Consider the following 22338-nt stretch of genomic DNA (forward strand, 5'->3'; position numbering starts at 1 on the left):
TCAAGAGAATGGTTCAAGTACAAGGAAGAAAAAAAAAAGGAAAAAAGATTAATCAAACTGTAATAGTGTATTTTCTGTCTGGTATCACTTTGGCTTCCATAGTCATACTGTGCATCTGTACTGATGCATGAAGGAAATCAAGGAAGGTCTGTCTTCAGATGTGGCTGGTAAGGAGGGGTCTTGGATGCCACCATCTGTCTCTGAGAGTAGAAACTGGGGCTTGGGTCTTATTGCCTGTGATGCCTGTGCATGGTTTAGAACTGCATAGGAAGCTGCTGCACCCAGCATGTAGTTCCTGAGCTGCAATAGCAGTACCTGAGGAAGCCAACATAAGGAACACATGGGCTGCTGAGCAGAGGGACCTGTCAGGTGGGCATTTGCAGGGAACACTCTGATTTCAGGTTTGAGAAAGGAAAAGGTGGCAGCTGTGGCAGCAGTGAAGGAAATGGAGCTGAGCCTTCAAATGGGTGGATGTGCTTTCTGCTAGGACAGCTTCCTGATGCATCTTTATGTTCTAGGAGAGGTCAAAGAAAATTAAGACCCCAAGGTTGGAAATGTTGCTGAAAATGGTGATGTTCAGACAGGATTTGGGCTGTGATGGTAGTGGAGTTGATGGAAGAGAGCAGGGGGGCAGCACTGTAAAACTAGCAGTTGCATGTATGTGATAACCATAAAGATTTAGAGGACAAGTCTTGACCCTGGTAGCAGGTTGCAACAAGTGGTCAGTATGAAAGGGTCAGCCAGCCTCAGTTGGAAGAATGAGTGAGTGTTGATTGAATGACCATAATTCAAGAGAGGTAGTGATGGAGAGAACAGAACACATTCAATTTATACCCAAAGGAACTATGAAAGAGAAGTCAGTAGACTGGAAGTAGGAGTCGTGGAAAAGATTGATCTGAGCTGTTAAAAAGCTTTGTCTGACTAGGAATAAAGCTGAAAATGAATTGATGTAGACTTTAGAGTAATTAGAATCCTGCTTTCCCTAAGGGCGGGGTGTTCCAGCTAGAATAAAAGGGTCAAGGCTGGTGTGCCTAGCAGAAAAGCTTTGAACTTGGGAACTAGAGAACAGTTTGGGGATGATACTGATATGAGCTGCACATTGGATTACTCATGTGTAGCTGTCGTCAGTAATCTTTCTGAAGTAAAGCCCTCAGTCCTGGATTGCCTTCTGGTGCTCACATGCTGCAAAATCTATTAACACCGGTTTCTGAGCCATGATCTTGTCTTCAGAAAGTTGTATAGTCTTCACCTCCCTGTAATTCGTGCCTTAGTGTGGCATTAAATGATTGCATAAACTCAGATTCCACAGAACGCAAAAGTTGAAATTATTTGGTTGAAGAAAGTTTTCAAAAACAGCACAAAATTATAGAGATACTTCTAGGTTCTGTTATTGATCTCATATAATTTTATATCTCTTCTATTCATGAAAAACATTCTGACTGGGGAAGGATTGGAATTATAGGTTTGAGTGACTATAAAGTGGTAACAGGAATGCTTGTGTTTGTGGGGAGAAAGGAGGACACATAACTAGTTCTGTAACAAAGTTCCTCCTGTAGGCACTAGAGTCATCTACTTTTCTTTAGCTGAAGGTATGGAGAAAGGATTTCTTTTTTACTGCAGCACGAGACAATGGTGGAAGGTTGGGTGAGGTTAGCCAACACTATTGATAAATCTGAAGCTGTGAGCAAGGGATAAGAGCAGCATAGATTCTTTGGAAATCAGGATAGTGTTTTCCTGGCAGTTGGGTAGGCAGACACCATAGCAGATTCTTTTTTCCAAAGTATGTGTGTTCTGTGATCTGTATTCTCCAGAACAGGATGGGAAATGATTCATATAACATTTTCTGACATAGGGCCTTGTCAGTGCTCTGTTGTCATATCACAGGGAGAATTTAGGGATTTACACTTGTGTTGAGGACATGAGAAGAAGAGAGGGAAGTGTGCAAGGTAAGGTAGCTGGTTTTGTCTGCCCTTCCAGAGTTGGTGTTCATGCAGTGCCCTGCAATTTCAGATAAACTGAATCTGGGAGCCATTGAATGTGGCTTCTTCCATTCTTTTCATGCAGCAACATGGTTTTGGCTTCTTTTCCATTCTCTAATTTAGAAACAGAAATTCAAGGTGGCTTTCACTACCATTCAGGATTTCTAAGGATAGTCTTGTCCCAGAAATTCTCTGCAATTGCAATCCATCTTTTGCTTTTTCCAATAAAGATTAGCCAACCTCTTCCTGTTCTTTTTGTGTGTGTGTGTGCCTCCCTCCCCCTTAACATTTTGAGAAGTCAGTCAGTTCCCTGGTGCTCCTCTGGTTGTATTTTGACTGCCTCCATTAATAGGTAGCACTGACTTGAGTTTTCTGCTGCTGGACCTCAGCCCATTCAGTTTTGAAGAGTCAGCCCTTGGGCTGTGTATGTATGTGTTGTTATACTTTCTCCAGCCTGGGAGAGAAGAAGCTCCACTTGCATTATGACTTGCTGAAAAGGATCAGCAGCATAGGAAAATGTTATCTGCTTCCACCCCTTCTGAGCACCCATTCAGACTTTAAGGTGACATTGCTACATTGACAGCTGTCTTTACCTGTTGGTGCTGGATGAGAATTAGCAACTTCTTTCATAATACCTTAAGTAGACCTGTTGCTGGGGGAAGTTTCTTGTTTCCTAATTTCAGTTTGCAGACATGTCTGATTACTGAATGAGTTAGGGTGGTGAGGAAGGAAATGCAAAATCTTTGTGGTCACAAGCCCAGACAACCCTGCCTTGGCTCCCTCTTATTTGGTGGGTTTGGGCAGTGGTTGTCTCCTCCCTTCCTCCTGAACTGACTCATTCCTAAGTCTCATCATCTTGCAGTGTGCCACACTGTAAACTGCCCCCTGAAAAGATGAGATGGAAAGTGTAAGCTACAGTAGAATTAAATACTGTCAAGTAGCAGGGCTAGTATTTTTTTTTTTTCTACAGTGATTACTGTAAAGCTAGTAATTAAGTTTGAGAATAGAGATTCTTTTATGAAGTCTCCTTACCTGACAGTTTTTATTAGGAGTTGCTATCTCATTTTTAAAAAGTCTGTACTGAACTACAAAATCTGATACTAATGACTGTGAGTCACCAAAGACTCAGTTGCTTCTGGTCTGGAGAATATGTGTAGGTTCTTGGTATTGCAATGTACCTGAAACTCTGGTTGCTTAAAAAAAAAAATTAATCTTTCATACCTAGTACAATAGAGTTCTACAAATAAATGCTTTTAAATAAAGTTATTCATCTGCTGATGTGTTTGAGAATACAAGATCAGACAGTACTGTTCTGTGAAAACTTATATTGTTGAATATGACAATTATTTTGCTTGATTTACTAACATCTCTGACATCTCCACCTTGGTGAAAATTTAACTGATATTTGTATGAGTCTTTTATCAAGATGTGGTATCAGTAGCTTCAAAAACAGTCCCCTCTCTTTGTAAAACATGCGCTTTCATGTAGAGATTTAAAAAGCAATTTGCTACATATATTTCTTTAGTAAGATTTAAATTTCCATATTAAATGTAGGGTTTTGGCCTTGCAAGGTGTAGTTGCAATTGAATTTCCATCTAAATCTATGTCTACAATCTGCATTTAGTCTACTGGAAGATGCTGCTGATTTCTTTATTTATTTTTTTAATAACCTTAGCATACATCTTCATAGTCTGGTAGTTTAGTTAAATTTCATCAAGATAAGCTAGTAGTTCAGCAGATGAAGAGTTATGGCAGTGCTGATTTCCCCTTCTGATATTCAAACAATGGCTACTGAGTGAGCTGTGGGGTTTTTTTTCCTCCTCTCTCTTTATTCCAATTCCAGTGGTGAGAGATGCTTTATACCACTCATGGTATAAAGTTAAATGCTCTCTTAGGATTAGCAACATAGAAGTAATTTGCAAGTTTATATTCTGAAGTGGTTCAATAGTAAGCTCATTGGAAGAAAATTGTTCTCATTTCACCTTCACAGGATAGCCCAGTTTATCTCAGCTATTGAATTTTTTAGTATTTAATGTGCCTATGTTAACTGAAAAGTTTTGCTCAGGTAATTGAGTTTCAAAGCTGGCTGTGAAGCAAGCCTAAAAGAAAAAAATCCATTGTGTGAAACTTTTTGCATGGGAGGAAGCTTAAAATTATTCAAAGCCTCTTTCCTGGAGGTAAACAGGTACTTTTAATTGCTAATAAATTGATAATAAATATGCTCATTAACAAATTAATTAGCCTTTCTGAACATCAGTGCTTTTCAAGACACAGCAAAGTTTGAAGGGAAGAACAATATGGGGGAAGAAAGTTGTATGGTGTGAACACTGTATGTGAACCTTGGTGTTTTAGGGAGTCCTGGGAGGAATCAACTTCCTCCATGGTTAAAGCATCATAACATCACTTGGTGTATGCATGTTAGATAAATTGATGCAACAGCCTGATATTCAACCTTTGAAATAAATTATGGCTAGTCCTGTACAGTGGCAAAATCAAACCAAAAAGTGTAAGTCCCTTACCCCCAAGCCCCCAGAAGTTCAAATTGAAGAATAAAAACTTGTTGCATTTTTAATGTAGCAACTACAGCTCTTTAACTAATTCAGCCTATTCACTCTTCAAACTACCAGCAAGTACTTTTTATTCTGTTTTCTTCTCAAGAGATTTCTTTCTGTGTTTCTCAATTGAAAAAGCATTCCTTCTAGAATTCGTTTCTGCTGCAGTGGCTTTACATTTCAATGTAGTTGTGGCCTTCCCATCTAGTCTGGGATAAAAACGGTATGTGTGGTGTTTTGACTTATTCCCAAGACTCCATCTGCCTTTGATGGGAATAAACCTGGGATATTAGGAAATGTTTACCCTCTTCACAGCTGTAGCTAGCTCTTTCTTCTACCCTCTGCTTCTCTTATTTGCTTACTAAGAATCATACTTGGCATTACCTTCCCCTTTTTGCAACATTCAAGCACAGAGAAGGATCAGAGGAGTGCCAGTGTTTTCATGGTTGGCCTCACAGAGGACACAGTAGGAGGAAGCTGATCTTAATGTGACATGAAAAAAAAATGTATACATCTTTATTTTTTCTGTTCTGTTGGCTATTTTTGATGCTTTCTCTGCATACATACACCTTCTCAGATCCTCTTTTGGTGTCTTCATTAAAGTCTTTGGGAAAAGATTAACACACTTTATTTAGGAGACCCAGACTCCAAATTGTGCAGTAACATTTGGTTCTCAGCACTGAGTTCTTGTTACTCTTCTTTGAATCTTACTCAGTTTTTAGGGGATTTTTTAGTAGATTCTTCTTGACCTCAGAGGCACACACAGTTATATGACCCAATATCACGGTAGTTAATAAGCAGAAAAAGTAAAGAGTATGTTATTGTATGGGATAGTGAGTGCTTTGAACAATATTTTTCGTCAATATATTTGAAGATGCTTTAAGAAGATAGTTGCTACTTCAATGATTACTTGCAACATACTAAAACAAACCCCCTGTTTGCCATAAAATGTAGGTTCTGAATAAAATATATAATGACCTAGTACAGTTGCATGCCATCAAGTTTCTCTAGGATAAAACTATTGAGTTCAGTATTTATGAAATGGGACCAATCTGGCATAAGATTTTGGTATCAAAATAAACTTTTGTTTCTGCAAAGTCAGTCAAGCAAAATAAGCACCTTCCAGTGATGGGCTTGGATCAGGAGAATCTTGACACTGTGTTTTGACTTACCTTACATGTACATTTGGAGGGGTATTTGAAAACTCTGTTTTGAGAGGGGGTAGGAAGAAGTAATGACTTAATTTTGAGTAGAACCAACCTCAAGTCAGTTGATCAGATATTGAGTATTTTGCTATCAGTGTTTTTACTCATATTTTAATAATTTCCAGGCTGACCAAGCACACTTGCAATTTCTATAATGCTCCTTAAGTGTTCCAACTCTGTTCTGAACTAATTTCAGAGCTGAGTCTTCTTCAGATCTTAACCAAATCTTGTGCTCTAGATTACTGCTCATGATTGCCAAGGTCGGCTTTGCGAATGATATTAATGTACCCTCAGAAGGATTTGTTTAACACTATAGGAATAATTGCTGCATATAATCAGAACATTATGCATACTGCACTGGTGTGTGACTAAGTAGTAGACAAAGTCATTAATTTTTTTCTTAAAGCATGGCATAAAGAAAGCAACTCCTGCCTAACAGATAAACGTTTTAGCATATGTTTCTAATAAAGCCATCAGTTTATCTGCTTACAGCAAACCAGTTGCTTTTGTAGGCCCTTCTTGTAAGAATCTTTTGTTTCCTAATAACAAAATATCAAATGCTAAATAGGATTAGTTTGGTATGTTTGCTGGAATGCTTCCGTTAGCAGGAAAATACAGTCCAAGCAAAGACTATCTTCCTGTCTTTCCATTTGTCTCTGTCTTTTAATTAAGGGTTCAAGTGCATTCTGAGAACACGAGATGGTCTGTCTTCAGAGGAAAAAATATTTTGAGATTTCTGTGAAAATACTGATGTCTATGCCATATATACTAAATACCATGGATGTGGACCATATACTAAAGATGCTAGTGCAGATGATTGAAAGGACTGTGAATTTTCTTCAAGTAACTGTAAGAGTCAGATAATCCTAATCAGTAATCTAAAATTAATACTTAGAAAAATATGACCTGGCATCTCTAGCTTGCAGATTTCCAACAATTTTTGCCAAGAGGTGGTATACTTGGCAGCTTCTGTGTGTTACAGTGAGATTAAGTGCAATTATAACTTTTACTTTTTCTTGGTAATGAAATCCCCAAAAGTGGAAGGTTACAGTGATGCCATCTGAAATCTATAGATGGAGACCTTTCTTATCCTGCTTCTGTGGGTTTGGGGTTTTTTTTTGTTTTTTTCTGATGCATGAAAGCTTTGTGGGACTGCTGTGGCTGCTGGTTTTGTAAGGTCCAATTTGCCCAGGATGGGCTCATCAGGACAGCACCAAACCTGATTAAACTTCTGCCCTTGCTGCCTGTGCAAATGGAGGCAAATACTCAAGTGTTTCGTTTGGGGGACTAGGTTGAAAGTAAAAGGTGGAATCGCAGAAATCCCCTGCTTCATTGTTGTGACCCTCTTCTAGGGAAAACTAGCAATTCTTCTTCCTTTGGAATTAAAAAGGAGTAGCTGGAAATGGGTTTAATGCCTGCTTGATACTTTTTCCTCATTTGGATGATGATTTTTGAATTAATGATTTCCAGCTACCATGTTGGAACACCATGTTCTTCTGCTACACCGTGCAAACTTGCTTTGAAACATTCATAGGAGAGCGGAAATTGAAAATGTCAGAGTTTGCTTGTGGTTTAGTCCTTAGCTTAAGGGGTGTCAGTGTTTGGAGCCAGAAAACAGTGAGGTGAAATGGTACACGGGCTTGGAAGGAAAAGGAAGATGCTAGTGTTTTAAAGCCTGTGAATTTTTGACTTTTAAAAGAAAGTTACTTGTTTCTTTTGGAATTTGTGTCCCTTAAGTCCTAGATTCAAAGATTTTAAGATTTCACAGAATTACAGAAGAGTAGGGCTTGGAAAGGGACCTCTGGAGATCATCTAGTCCAACCTTCCTGCCAGAGCAGGATCACCTAAAGCAGGTCAGAGGAATGTGTCCAGGTGGGTTTTGAATCTCTCCTAGAGAAGGAGACTCCTCAACGACCTCTCATGGCAGCCTGTGACAGTGCTCTGTCACCCTCACAGTGAAAAAGTTTATCTTATTTCTATAATTTAGGAACATTATAGAAATTTTGAAGAAGCTTTTGCAAACACATTCTTCTAGCAAATGCAAGTGACAGTAAGATGAGCAATTTTTGGTCCCACCTTTGCCTTTGTTGAAAGGAAATGGTTATTTTAAGTCCTACTGGAAGCTCATTAACTTTAAATTGAAGAGGTGAAAAAAAAGTCCTTGATTCAGTGTACATCTGATTACAGTAACCAGGATGCTGGTTTCTTTTTCTTTTTTTCCATTGTAATATTGATAGCAGTGTCAAACTGCTTATTTACCTTCCCTGAAAATAATTTTGCTCTATTAAGGTTAAAGGGAGCATTTGGTATGACATGTACTCCATTAACAGCTCATTTTTCTTAAGGATGGATTGTTCATGAGGTTGTATGTTAATTGAAAAACCAGTAGTGTTGCACAGGAATTTCTTAATTTAAAGAATCAAAAAGCAAACAAAACTCTGTATAACAAAATCCCCAAACCCTTGCTGTGAGACCAGTCTCTACTGCCAGACTGGGTTCAAGTAGGTTGAAATGTCAGTCAATCTTCAGTAGGAATTGAGGAAACAAGAGGCTTCCTTTTAAATGCTAACGAGTTGTTTACCAAGAACATCCAGGAGCTGTGGGCATTTTCTTGCTGATTTCTAGCATAAGCCAACCACACAACTTTTAATTACTCTCAGCTACAAACTGTGGAAGTTCAACTCTCTTTGGAACTCATCCAGCATTTTGATTTCCTTGATCGATTGCCAAATTAGTGGAACGGTTTTGCACCAGGTTGGGGCTCCTCTGCTCCTCCAGTTTTCCTGTCTCATCATACTGTAATCATAGATTGTATCAACAACTGTAGTGTTGTGCAAGTTGGTATTTTTTTATATACATACCAGCATAACCAATCATTTAGGAAAGCGACAAGTGTAATCATTTTGCAGCAGAGTGAGTGACAGTGTGCAAGTTTTCCTGTAGAAACTCAATATTTCAGTTGGGATGGGGGAGGGCAGACTTAATTCTCTTTCTCTAACATCTGTTGTATATTTTATATTTGCAGGTGTGAGAAGATGTCTACAAAAGAGTAGCTTAGCTGATGTCATTATTTTTAAATTATTTTTTTTATTAAAGTGAGTGTTAATTTATAGCTAAACTTTGACTTGAGCGTTGGGTTTTTTGTAATTTCAAACAGTGATTGAAAGATTGTGTTATTTTGTGCCAAAACCAGAGGTATCGCATCAAGTTGTAGCCAAACATTTTCTGCTCTGGGGACCCATGAGTGAAGAATTACTCTTTTTCATGGTCTAGTGATACCTTTTCCAGCCCAGGCTCTACCACTAGTGAAGGAAAGAAGCTTAAAATTAAAAAGATACAAACAATCAACCCCAAACCACAAAACAAATGCTATTCATGTGAAATGAAGGAAAATATAGCTGGTTTATTACCTGCAGGTGAATCATCATGTTGGTGTGTTTATTCCATTAGCTATGAGTATAAAGACAGGAACTGAATGTAGAATGTGTGAAGGTGACTAAGCAAATTGGGAACTTGAAGAAAGTTACTCTGCTTTCACAATTGAGTGTTTTGGCCTTCATATGCATCTTTTGAATGAGAACACCTCTCTTTTTTCTTTTCAATGCAGTAGAAGTTTTTTAAAGATCTGTGACCTGACATTAGTTCTGAAGTCTGTCTTGCTCTCCATGGTATAGGAGATAATCATTTTTTGAATCTATTTAAGTTTTAATATAGACTAATAATGTTAGATGTCTTAATGAAAGCCTTGCGGGAAGGTACTTGCATCCTGTGCTACAGACCTGTTACGATGTGTTTTCATCCCTGGATCTTGGTGATGTCTGTGATGCCCAAGGCTGTGAGCTCTGCTGTTCAGCTGCAAGTTGCAAGAAGTGATGTTGATACTTTAATTCTAGACCTTTTCATTGGGGCAACCCTATGTCTGTATAAATAATTCAACCCACCATGGTACTGATGGATCTAGCGTTATGCTAATATTGTGTTATTCTTTGAAATGGAAAGATTTGATTACTTTATCTGAAAGTATTTTCTCTGCTTAGAGTATTAACCTGCTGTGACTAAGTTCTGATCTTAGTTTTTGGTCTGCCTGCTTAAGACTGCCTCTAAATTGAGGAATGTAGAAGTGGATAGAATCATTTTAATTATCCTGGACAGAAATGCTTCTAGTGAAGTGTGGAATAGTGTCCTCGTGTTAACTAATATTGCTGGTGAGCATTAAAAATTACTGGCCTTCAGTCTGAAGGGTGGTTTTTGTGTTAGATTGTGTGGTTAGCAATTCCTTCATGGGGTTTGAGGGTAAAAGTCTTTGTGTGCTATTAAAAAGCAAAGCGAAGGTCCCCTTCCCTCCAGTAGTCTCTTTGCAGGTTGTACTTTCCATGAGTAGGAAGGCTAGCGTCTGTTCAGAGACCCCACTGAGTTGTACCATTTTGGAATACAGTTCTCATTTAACTGCAACGGGGAAGGTTAAAATACTTTTCTTGCACTTCAGTAACATCCAAGCCCCCTGCTTCAAGCAACGGGGAGCTTTTTTGATAGAGAGTTGCAGTTAAGTATTGAAAATGTGTTTAGCGTAGTTATGTCACATGCAGATTTTTCTGTCATAGAGATCACATTTGTGCTCTGGATCAGTAAACATTCATTTGTGGTTCTAGAATTTGGGAATCCTGAAGAACTTGTGGGCTGTTTTCTACCCTTCAGCAGATTCCATCTTTGGGAGGCGTAACTGAATTAAAGAACCTTGGGTCGTTTTCTTTCCCCAAACAGGAAATGTGTAGCTGGGCCACATAGCCGTTCTCCTGTTAGATCCCCACAAAGGTTTTCTGTGGGTCTGAAATTTTAAGAACAGTTCAGGATAGATATGTAAGTGATAAATGTTAATTTGAAATACTTTCGGAACTTTCTTCTTGCTTCCGTGATGGCTTTTTCTTGTAAATTATGCAATATGTGAAAAGTAAAATGAAACCCAATAGTTAATACCATAACATTTTTCCCCCCATAATTTAGTATTCTTTCTGTAACTGAAAATATGACAATCTGAAGCTTGGAGAGTTAGAATGATTCTAAAAGTTAAACATTTCTGTTCAGCATCTGGCATACTTATTCTCCTCCCCTTTTGGTAATAACTTGCAACATTTTTGTGTGTGATAAGCTAACTTTTTTTTACTAGCATAGAAATTTAGTGTACAGTAGCATATATAGCAATAGAGATATATAGATTCTAGCTGGTATATTTTAACAAAGGAGTCAATTAGTATTGACAATATGGTCATGATAGACTTAAAAAGAAACTCTTCACTTAGGAAACAATGATGAAAATCCTTCAGAAATGTTGCAATATTCCTGTATAGGCTTGAACTCCAAATGGAGAAAAGAGGTGGGAGGATTGTTTTAGACAGCAAGCTTAATTTTTTAGCCCAGTCATTGTGTGTCTGTTGATATCAAGAGGAAAAGGTTTATAAAGAATGCCAGGGAAAGAAGCGATGAGATGCAGTGGAAGGTTTTGCCAGCTGTTGTACAGTATGACTTGATGATTGCTGACAAGGAAGCTGAAGGCTTCTTTCTGAGCCTTTCAGTTGATTTAGTATGGCTCCCTGACTCAGTTACCCCATAGGTCTCCGTTTCCATGCTTTAACTACAAAATATTCTCAGTGTCAGGAAAGTCACCTATTAAAATTATGAATTAATTAAAAGTGGTCTCTCAAAACGTTGTCAAGTGGTATTCAGCTGAATAGTCCTTTAATGTGCCATGGACTGTGGATCCAGTAGAGGTTGGTGAGGTTTATATTACCTTAATAGTCTCTTCATTTTTCAGTCAAGTTTTTCTTCTGGTTTTCAGCAGATCTGGTCATTTCAGTATGTTGGTGCAGTCACCATACTGTTTCCAGCTGGAAACCGTATTTGATTGTGCCCCTTAATATCTCTGCAATTCAAAAAGACCCCAAACTTCCCTTCTTTTCTTCTTCTAACAAGAGGGTGAGTTTGCCTAAAAATTTCTTCTGAGACATGTGCTTGTACACATGCTTTATTGAGTTTTCATTCCTGATACCTGTTTCAGGACTGCTGGCATATGTTGCTATAGCATTTGAGGGTGTTTTATAAGCAACGTTGTACATAATCATTCATCTTAAGCTTATGAAAAAAAAAAGCCTTAAAACCAAATGTAAGTTGCATGGGTGAGATCAAACACAAATCATGCCAGAGGCAAAAGTCAAGGCCCCACAGAACCGTTCTTTACATGTGTTAAAATATGGGTGACTGCAATGAATTTTTTTTTCTCTTGTTACAACATCCCCTTCAGAGATTTAGTTCTTTTCAGGAGAATGACACAAAAGTTGTGGAAATGACTTTCCAATTTGCTCTTTTTAACTGCATTGCATCAGTAAGAGAATAAGTAAATAGATATCTGGCACAATCCTATTTGGGGAAATGCTTTCATTTAAAGAGAAGCAGCAGAACAGGATTAAAATGTGATGAGACTTGTGGGAAAACGTAGAGGTTGCTGACTAGATCTGCACAGCTTTCACTGCAACTGGCAATTTTACCTTTCTTCCATGTCAGCAGGAGAGTGACAACCTCAAACTATCCTGGTCCCATCCCAGTAATTTTGTAGAAATTCTTAAGTTGCAGTTCGGCAGCCTTTTGCCCCTTCACTGGGACCCTTGCTGTTTGCCTTCTGAAGCAAGCTTCAGTCACTTGATGACTAAACTAGTTTGCCAGGTTGAGGTTGCCTAACCTCATTAGAGGTACACGAGAAAACTTCGTAATATTTTCTTTAAAGTTTGAACATCAGGTAAACTACTGTCTTGAGTAAAATAGAAATATCTGGGAAAAAATGGGATATTGTCCTTTAGAAACAAGCAAACCTTCTAAAAGATCTAGACAAGTTTATAGATCTGGAAAAGTTTATCATGGGTCATCCAAATACACACAGAATGCTTGAATTGCCACGTGTGGCTGACTTTTGCACCCTTCTTGCCTCTCGGTTTGCCAAGATTGTTCTTGGAGAAGCAAAGCAACATTAACAAACAAGATGTGCAGACATGAAGCCCCATTTTTCATTTGGAATTCTGCCATGGGAGCAGCATGTGTGTAGCAGGAGGACTGCCCATGTCTATGGATGATCTATGCACAGCAAATGGCATAGATGACTGCACTACTAACCACAACTCTGAATGAATGAGAATGAATGAGGCATAGTGCTGTGAGTCAAGTGGTGTTACTGGCCACTGAAAGCGAGGGAAGGGGCGTAGCTGTGATGCCTCAGATACTGAAGATGGAGTTTTGCCCTCATCTCAAAGCAGTTTGTTGTAGGCTTCTTTCTGGGTTGCAATAAATCAAGGAACTTCCTCCAAAATGCCTGCTGGTGCAATATCATTTAAGCAGAGTTTTCTGTGAGGATAGAGTAGTTAGTTGTTAGGTTGTATGCACCTACTGGTTGTCAGCATGTTCACTAGTACAAAAACATTCCCTAAATGCTCTAGAGACATTGTTCAGTGTGTTTCCAGATGCCCTAAATACAATCAGCCCCTGAAGAGTAACAGTGCTCATCTAAAGGGTACCATGTAGTATGGCTTGATCAGGGCAAAGGTCATAGTCAAGTGCCTGAATAACAGTCCTGTTACGATGCCTCTTCAAGCTTTCTAAATAATGGATAACCATCAAGGGAGAAGATGGGAGGAAAATGGATGTTGCCGTCCCTCTTGGAATGAAGCACTGGGAGAAGACAGATGGTTTGATGCCGAGTAGCTTAGTTGATGCAGTGGTAAAGAACTCCTTAAGGGCTGCTCAAATTAGTTTTCCATGTGTGATGTAGTTCAGGATGGAAACTTGCTTTTTCTGTCTACTTGGAGTGTGTTGTGTTGATCCAATGCATAAACATTTTAGAAGATTCATAAGGCATAAGGTGCAATTTCTTGATTTCTGTCCATTGTCCTTATTTGCTGGAGCCTGGTGGCAGGTGAACCTGCAGGTATGAAGCATGAAGACTCTTCCAAACACTCAGTTGTGTGGCAGTATTAATTTGTAATTCTTAATAGTATTCAAAGAAGGACCTGTGCACTTTTAGGATCTGCTCATCTATACGCATATCTGATACTTTTGCCAAAGGCACTTAATGTATTCTTCATAGAAAAGGGGTGTTTTGAGACCCCATGTTTCTGAAAATGAGTGCTCTCCCCTCCCCCCACCCCCATCCCCTTGGCTGTTATGTTTACATGTGTTGTTCAACAAAACCAAGAGCTGTCTTCCTGTGCCTGCCTGGAAATTTTAAGTGTTTCTTAAAAAAGGTAGGATGTTGCCATTTTTAAGTGCCAGTGACCTTTGCAATGAAAAGAAAACAGTTGTTTTTTCACATATACCTTTTTGCAATAAAAAAAAAATGCTGTGTTTGTTCAGTTCAAGCATACTCTCATGTCTCTTGGCAATTAAATGAAAGAATTTATGAATTTTGAACAAGTAACATCGTGATACTGTGTTGTTTGGCTTGGGTAGGCTGTTATTATCGTAACCAGGAATAAATGTAACAGAACAGTTTGCAAACTGAGACAGACAGGGAGGTTTCCACAGTAATTCCTGTAGTTCCTAGGGTGAAAAGAGATTCAACCAACTGCAAAGAAACCTTAAGATTAGAGGAAGCTACTACGAATACAGACAAAAATGACTAAAATATGTCCAATGTACTCAGTCTCTCCACAGCTTGTAAAGTCAGTTAAATTTAACTAGTTTCAGGTTTTGTGGAACAGCAAATGAAAGAAGTTGAAGTACGAATGAAATGTTTGTGACAAGCTCTTTAACTTGTTTTGATGCTTCTTAAAGGCTTCCTTGTAAAAATTTTAAACAGTTCTTCTGTTTTCAGAGTTCTATGCAAAACTGCATCATTAATTGGAACAAAACTGCTGTGGAATATATTTAAACTATACAGTCTCTTTGCCTTGATATAGCTCTTTGCTAATCTTAACTAGGAAGCTGTTCATGAAAGGTAGCAACCTGAAAGAATTCTTTGATAACTGCCCTTGAAGATATGTGGGGTCATTGCTAACTCAAGCTGCAGGTGATTTTTAATACTGTATGAATTGAAGGAATTGTGCTGACAGTTTTGTAGTAGTTGTCTATTCCAAGTCCTGTTTGTGACAGATAGGATAAGCAAATGTGACTGTTGGCATTCCCTTTCTAGTTCCCCTTGGACAGGAACCCTGGCAATTAATGAAACTGAGGGTTGGGTTTTTTTTTCCCCTTTCAAAGCTGACAAGGGAAAGCTGTGAAGTTGGGTACACAAGGCATTGTACACTATCTGTAAATATAAGGATGACCTTCTGCAACCTTCGCTGAAAAAACACTGCATCCTTTTGATATCACCTAGATAATCCTTATCCTGCTTGGCTGCTCGCCGCCAGGAAGCTCAGTCCATGTGGCATCCCAGTGCTTGATTAGAAAGAGGGGCCACGTGGAACAGAGGTATTGGGTCTAATGTTAAATTTCAGGCAATCTGTAATTAAATGTTTGGAACATTAGTGCATTTTATGTAGTTAAGCATTTTCAGTAATGGTCTTGGTTACAGAAGAAGGTAGGCACTGTCCCAATTAATGGTTCTGGTCATTCAATCAAGTTTTACCACAGAGTCCATGTACTTGTTTTATTTACAATTATACTATAAAATACATATTGTGTATTTAGAAATAATCCTAGACTGTTAAAAAAAACCCCAAAACCAAACCAAAAAACCCACACACAAAAAACCCACAACAAAAAAACAAAAAAAAAAACCCGAACAAAACCCCCAACTTTTGAAGTTTTTCATTTAGACTGCTTAAAAAGACTTAAAAAAAATGTGAAGCTACTTCTGGAAAAAATAAAAACATGTTGCAGAGCATAGAATTGTGGCAACTCCAATCTTAGGAAAAACTATTTAAAACCTTTATAGACTGTGCATTTGTCGTCACTAATTGTTTCTCTATTTTTGGGGGGAGGGAATATTCTATTTTTGAGAACAATTTTGTGGAAGGCAAAGGAATAACTTAAGAGTCTTATTTATTTACTGACTTATTTAAATGAATTTAAGTGTACATTTGTGTACTTACTCCTCAAAATACATAGCATAGTTCAGTTAGGGGGAAGAAGAGTATGTGTGCAGAGTACACATAAGCGAATAATTCTTAAGAGCTCTCCTGTTACATTACTTCTTCTTCAGTTTCTCCTGAAGAAAAGATGATACAAATAGCCAAGAGTAATTTAAAATGTAACATTTTGGTCCAAATATTGTTGCTCATTCACAAGAGTTTAGCTTGGGATTTCTGTGGGGTTTTTGTTGGTTTCGAAATGTCAGTTGTTTATTTCCTTTTTCAATGCCATTGCAAAAGTATCAGGAAGCTTATTGCTGTGCCAGGTTCGTGGGGTTTTTTAAATTATTCTTATAGTACCCCTTTCTGGTGTAAAGGGACATCTGACCTGCCTGGAGCTCTGAGATGATGATGACACTTAGGCTTGCTGGTCTTTTGACCACTCTGAACATTCAAGACTATGTGGAAAGTGTCAGGGGCCGCCTTTTAAAGACCTCTGTTACTGAAAAATCAGTAACTGTGAGAACATTGAAATGAGAAAGGCGGAACTCATAAACAGGCAGAGTTCATGAAACATCTATTTCTGCCTCGGGAGATGCCGGACCAGTAAAAATTGGGCAGACTGGGTGAGGCAGTTCCTAAGAGTAACGATCAATTGCAACTCAAGCTGTCTTGTCCTAGGACTTCAAATGCCCGGGAAACAGAGTGGTTGCTCCCATGGCTTGCAGGCCGTATCATTGCTGGATCGGTGCTTATCTTCCACCCAAGCCAGTGTTGCAGGACTGAGAGCTGGTAATCCTCTGACCTGCCAATCAAGCATTTCTGATTGTGTTTTCAGATTTTTAACTGTGTGGACATTCAAGCAAACAAAAATCATGCATTGCTTCTCTACTCCAATTGGGACACACTTTCGTTCTGAGAAACGAATCGTATTTAAGACTAAGTTGCTACGCCTGTATGTAAGGCTGAGTGCAGAAGAATGAATTAAAAACCTTTTTCCCTTGTCTACACTGTCATTTACCCCTACTTCACTGCGCTTTGGCCTCATGCAAACATGATAGCAAGTGCCGTGTTTATTTTGGTTTCTCTCAAATAACTGACCTTGCACCCTGTTAGGAAACAATGTCTTGGCCTAAACTTAAAGTAACGTAAACTCGGGCAGTGAGCAGCAGTGGTAGAAAGCCTGCTGAGCATCGGTGTGAGAGGCTGGAGCTACAATGGTGAAAGCAGCTTTAATCTCAGCAGCTGCTGCAGGGGGAAAAAAAATATCACATGTAGCTTTGGGAGCAAGGTATGTCTGTTCTTTCTGGTCCAGCATGCCTTCAGCTCTGGTCATAAGCTGAGGTGGCCTCCCCGTTACAGTAATAGCCACCTTACTGCTTTTCTTTCGGTTTCCCTCTGTAGGATGTTGAAGGTAAAGATGGCACGTTAAGTTTTCATATTTTCCTCCTGGTCTCGCTTCACAAAATTACTCATCTGTTTTAAACGTAACAGGCACTGTATTTCTTCCAAAGCTATTTCTGGGCTTTACGGTTTGTTACTGTGACAACTCTGAACTTTCAAGTTTTGACATCTAAATTACTCTTTTTGAAAGCATGTCCTACAGCTTAGTCCTGGTTTTCCTGGTTTCTTTGCTCTGTGCAAGGAGGTTCTGCATCTTTGGGTTTCCACTGGGTAGTGTTTGGGGTTAGTTTGCGTTTGTTGCAGATTGAGGGGGTTTTCCTCCTGAGTCAGCTGCAGTGGAGTTGGTCACCTCATGTGGCTGATGGGTAAATCTGAGTACTGAGGGGGGTGGACACATCCAAAATGCTTGTAGCTGCTGCTGGTTGGAGCTGCTGTTACTGTTTGGGAAAGGTGAAAGAAGGTCTGATAGCAGTAGCTTTTTTGAAAGCAGGAGGAAATAGGGATGGGCAAAACAGTCATCTTGTGGCTTTTAAAACTGTTATGGGTTTCCCATTGCAAACACTGGAAGCAGAAGGTTTAATTTACTTGTGGACTGTTGTCCATGTGATTTGCATTTCAGTGTTTATAGATTCATTCTTTCGATCCCTGTGGTTTCACTAGTGAGAAAAAATAGATGGGCTTCTCTCAAATTCGGAGTTTGTAACTGCTTCGTTTTAATATTGGTATACTGCAGACATTCACGTTAGAAGAAAAGCAACATTGTGGCTCATAAACATGCATTCAGGGAAAGCTTGCTCTTTAAAATCTTCAAAAGGCTCCCCACTGATACTTTTCCTTTTGTAAAAATAGTTCTTGGAACATATGTAAAAATTAGGAGTTATTTTGAATATCCGAATGTTTGAGTACACAGCTTGAGAGTTTAGGGGCATGATTTTTAATTTCTTCTAAAAACCTTTCGAGCACCTGACTGTTGTCACTGGGTAATTTGTGGTAAGTGTATTTGGAAATAACATATTAAGTGTCACAGATCCCTGCAATCAGGAAAAAAACTTAGTATACTCAGGTTTTTTTTTCCCCCCAAGCTGAGATGTTGGAGTTTTTGTCTGGTAGATGCAAGCTGTTTAGTTGTTATAGAATATCATAGGTGCTTTAGACTGAAGATTTTATATTTTAAAATTTAAAAAAACACCTTCACAAATGATTAACAAACCACAAAACAAAATCAATAACAATAAAAGAAAACCCCAAACCTAGTAGTATACTTTTGTTGGCTTAAGTTAAGCCACAGCTCATAGATGGTTGCCTCTCCTAATGGTAAGGAGCAACTTTGAATTAAACAAGTTTATTCTGTTGGCTTTAGAGTGGTGCAGTGGTTTGTTCTTTATACTAAGTGTCCCATGCTGTGGTTCACGGTAGAATAGCTATAAATATTGATGATGTGAATAATGTTGTTTTGGATAAAGATAACTGGAGGAAGGAAGAAAAACTTGCTGCTGTCCGTAACTGCAGTCGCAGCTCTTAATATAATTTAATAGTTTACCAGTGGAATAGTGTGTGAGGTCAGATAGAGCTGAGACTAGGAAATAACAGGGTGATTCACTTTTCCAAAGCAACTTTGCTTTTCTTTTGCTTTTAAACAACTCTCAATTGAAAAAGGACAGACTAATGTAATTAGGGCATTTTTGTTGTTATCACTAGTGATGACTTTCCTCCTGCTTAATTTTTTTGTTATACTGCAGTTATTTGAAGGGGGTTTGTGATGTATTAACTGGGGAATGTCTTCAAAACAAAGAAAATCTTCTTTTAACATTTGTGGGGTTTTTTACTTTTTATTTCGACCACAGGAACAATAGGACACTTGTTTTCCTATTCTCACTTGGCCAGAATACAAATCAGAATAGCAAAATAACTACTACATTTGGAAGGTGGCAGCTTTAATAAATCAGTTAAATACTTCAGAGTTCATAATTCTTCCTCTTTTCAGCATGGAGGATTTTTTTTATGAACTCCTTAATGCTTTACCTCGAGTATTGCCTTGAAGACTTGAGACAAAGTGCAGCACTGTTCTGTTTATAGTAGCTGCAAAAAATTACCAATTTCCTCTGTAAATCATTGGAAATTATTAAAGTATGCATTTTTCAGCAAAAATAACGTTATACTGTATTACTCTCCAGGATTTTTTTTCAATGAAGGCTGTTTTGGAGTGCTACAAAGAAATGAATGGCTGTTATTATGGATTGTTATTCATGTCATTTAGATATTGCTTTAGTCATGTGTGTTCCCTGCTCTAAAGGATCTGTCACCATACCCCAGATTAAGTCACTGAAATAGTATTAGCTTATAGCTATCCAAAATCTTAAAATTTGATGAAACAAGAATTTGTTGTTCAATGATACTGGTGGCATCAGTTTGGCATAACTTAATGGAAGTACAGATTATTATTACTAGCTCCTTGAGAGTAGCCCTGCTGAGGAGGACCTGGATGTCATGGTGGATGAGAAATTTAACATGAGCCAGTAGTGTGCTCTTGCAGCTTCAAGGTGAATGGTATCCTGGGCTCCATCAGAAGAGGGGTGGCCAGCAGGGACAGGGAGGTGGTTGTCCCTCTCTACTCTGCCCTCGGGAGGCCCTGTCTGGAGTCCTGTGTCCAGATCTGGGGTCCCCAATACAAGAAAGATGTAGAACTGTTGGAGAGGGTTCAGAGGAGGGCCACAAAGATGATTAGAGGGCTGGAGCAAAGAGAGGCTGAGGGAGCTGGGCTTGTTCAGCCTAGAGAAGAGAAAGCTGAAGGGGGGGGGGGGGGGGATGTGTCTCATTGCAGCCTTAAGGGAACATACAAACAGGAAGGAAATCAACTTTGTTGAAAGGATAGACAATGTCAGTACAAGGGGGAATGGATTAAAGCTAAAGGAGGGAAGGTTTAGATTAGATATTAGGGGGAAGTTTTTTACAGAGAGTGGTAAGGTGGTGGAATGGGCTGCCCAGAGAGGTGGTGGATGCCCCATCCCTGGAGGTGTTCAAGGCCAGGTTGGATGGGGCCCTGAGCAGCCTTGTGTAGCTCCAGGCCTGGAGGTTGGTGGCCCTGCTGTGGCAGGGGGGTAGGAACTCTATGATCCTTGGGGTCCTTTCCAACCCAGACCATTCTATGATTATTCATTCAAACAAAGCTAAATGAAAATGGCGTCTGCACTGTTAGTGGTGTTACTGTAGAAAGATCCCTTTAAAAACTATACCCCATGTCCTGTGGTTGAATGTACACCTCTCCACACACCATCACCCAAACAGATTAACTCAACCTACCAAAACTTAGCTTCAGCAGAACACAGCTGTGGTGTGCAGTTCAAAAGGAATTTAGGACAGCTATGAATGACCGTGGTTACTGACAGTTCAAACTCCCACAAACTCACCTCTGGAGTGTTATTCCTAATGAAGTGGCACCAGCCTTACTCAGTTTTGAATTCTGTAAGCATAACCAGCTTTGGTCTTTCATGTGATATTGGGAAAATTATGGCACTTCTTTCCAAAGGACTAATGAGGCCTGTAAACATGGTATTTGTCACACACAGAAGTACAGAGCAGAACTTTAGGTATGTAGCAAACAGATATTTCGCTGTATGCACCCATTGTAGAAACATCAAAAACCCAACATGTCCCTAGAGCAGCACATCAGACAGCGGGTGCGTTGCGTTATGTTCTCAAACTTTACATCTAATCCATTGGCAAACGGGCGGGCATAAGGTGTAAGGGACGGAGCACAGTAGCCTGTTGCTCTTTGTGCGTTATCCAATCAAGTACCCTTGCCTCTGGCATCTGGGAGTCAGGTCTGGGAGCGCTGGTTGGTATTAGCATCTTGGTTGTTTCAGAAAGGAATAGAGAGCTGGGCTGTCACTGGACAGTTTCTTTAATGATGTTGTAGTAGGATTTCTTACAGTCCCTGGAGTGGCTTTGGGATTTCCTGACCAAGTGGGTTTGTAGGGAACGTAACTTTTACTACCATACTCCAGGGATGTTTCTTCTCAAATGCAATGTGAGGTTTTTCTCCTCTCAGCTGTGGTATCAATACGCTTGCATCAGGTTTTTCATTCCTTTCCCCCCTTCTGAAAATGTGCTTCATGTACTTCTCCTAGACTTTTAAAAATAACCCTATTGCTTTTTGTCATGACCCTATTCCTTCTTCTCTTGGTCTCTTCAGCATTGTTCCTTCATCCATCTAATACTTTCTTCCACTTCTCTTTATGAGCAGAGAGGAGCTGTGAGGAAGGAGGATTCTCTTTATCCAGATTGTGAATGCTTAGATAGGACGTAATCTAGTTGAATCCAGGTGCTCTGCAGAAGGATGTTGGAACTGGCCATATTAAAGGAAGAGGGTGAAGATGCAATTGGGATTGTTTTTTACAGCCTGCTTGGGATTGCTTTTACAGTCTGCTCTAAGTCAAGACAAATCCTAAATGAGTACATTGTAAATTGAATTTCCCTGTGTAGAACAGTGTGAAAAAAGGAAATTTGGATTGTTAAACAGGCTATTTCTATCTGTTTTCAGTTTTCTGTGTAAATGATCTTATTCTTTGCTCATGAATCAAGTCAAACTTGATGCTTTTTTACTCTAAATGTTTGTGGCAAAACAGTGTCATAACTCTTGCTTATGTCTCAATTTTTTTACTCCTTTGGAAAAGGTTTTCTTTGATAGCTTATCAAAGCTTATCGAGTTTTTGACATTAACTACTATATTAAATATAAAATACTACATCCTAAAGTTGTCTCACTCAGGATTATATGGCTCTATTCTTTTGTCTGAGAGTTTTACGGAGATGTTGTAAGGCAGCTGCAGTTGGAAACCTGCTGCTGTGCCTTGGAAGGCAGCTGAAGTATCGTTTGTTGTTCGTGTTTTCCAACTACTATTTGGCTGAAGACAGCGTAGTGATTCTTCAAGTCGGATACGTCAGTGTGTGCTGATGAGGAGCTATTCTGACTGAGGTGGTTTATATAATCAGTCTTGTTAAATTGTTTTGACCATTCAAGCTGGTCTGACAGAACTGTGCAGAGCCAGGTCTCCTTGCAATCCTGCTGAACTGCAGTTTGGAGGCTATTTTCTTTTAAGACAGATGTTTTGGCCGCAGGCAATGGGACCTACTTCTGTCTTCTGAGG

General features: G+C 39.1%; 1 protein-coding gene across 1 annotated transcript in view; it reads left to right on the top strand.

The window, feature by feature from the left end:
• Nucleotides 1-22338, top strand: part of GMDS (GDP-mannose 4,6-dehydratase) — a 428530-nt gene that overhangs the window by 44186 nt on the left and 362006 nt on the right. The gene's annotated exons all lie outside the window — the stretch shown is intronic.

Source organism: Gallinula chloropus (assembly GCF_964237585.1).
Source record: "Gallinula chloropus genome assembly, chromosome: 2".
NCBI classification, from domain to species: Eukaryota; Metazoa; Chordata; class Aves; order Gruiformes; family Rallidae; genus Gallinula; species Gallinula chloropus.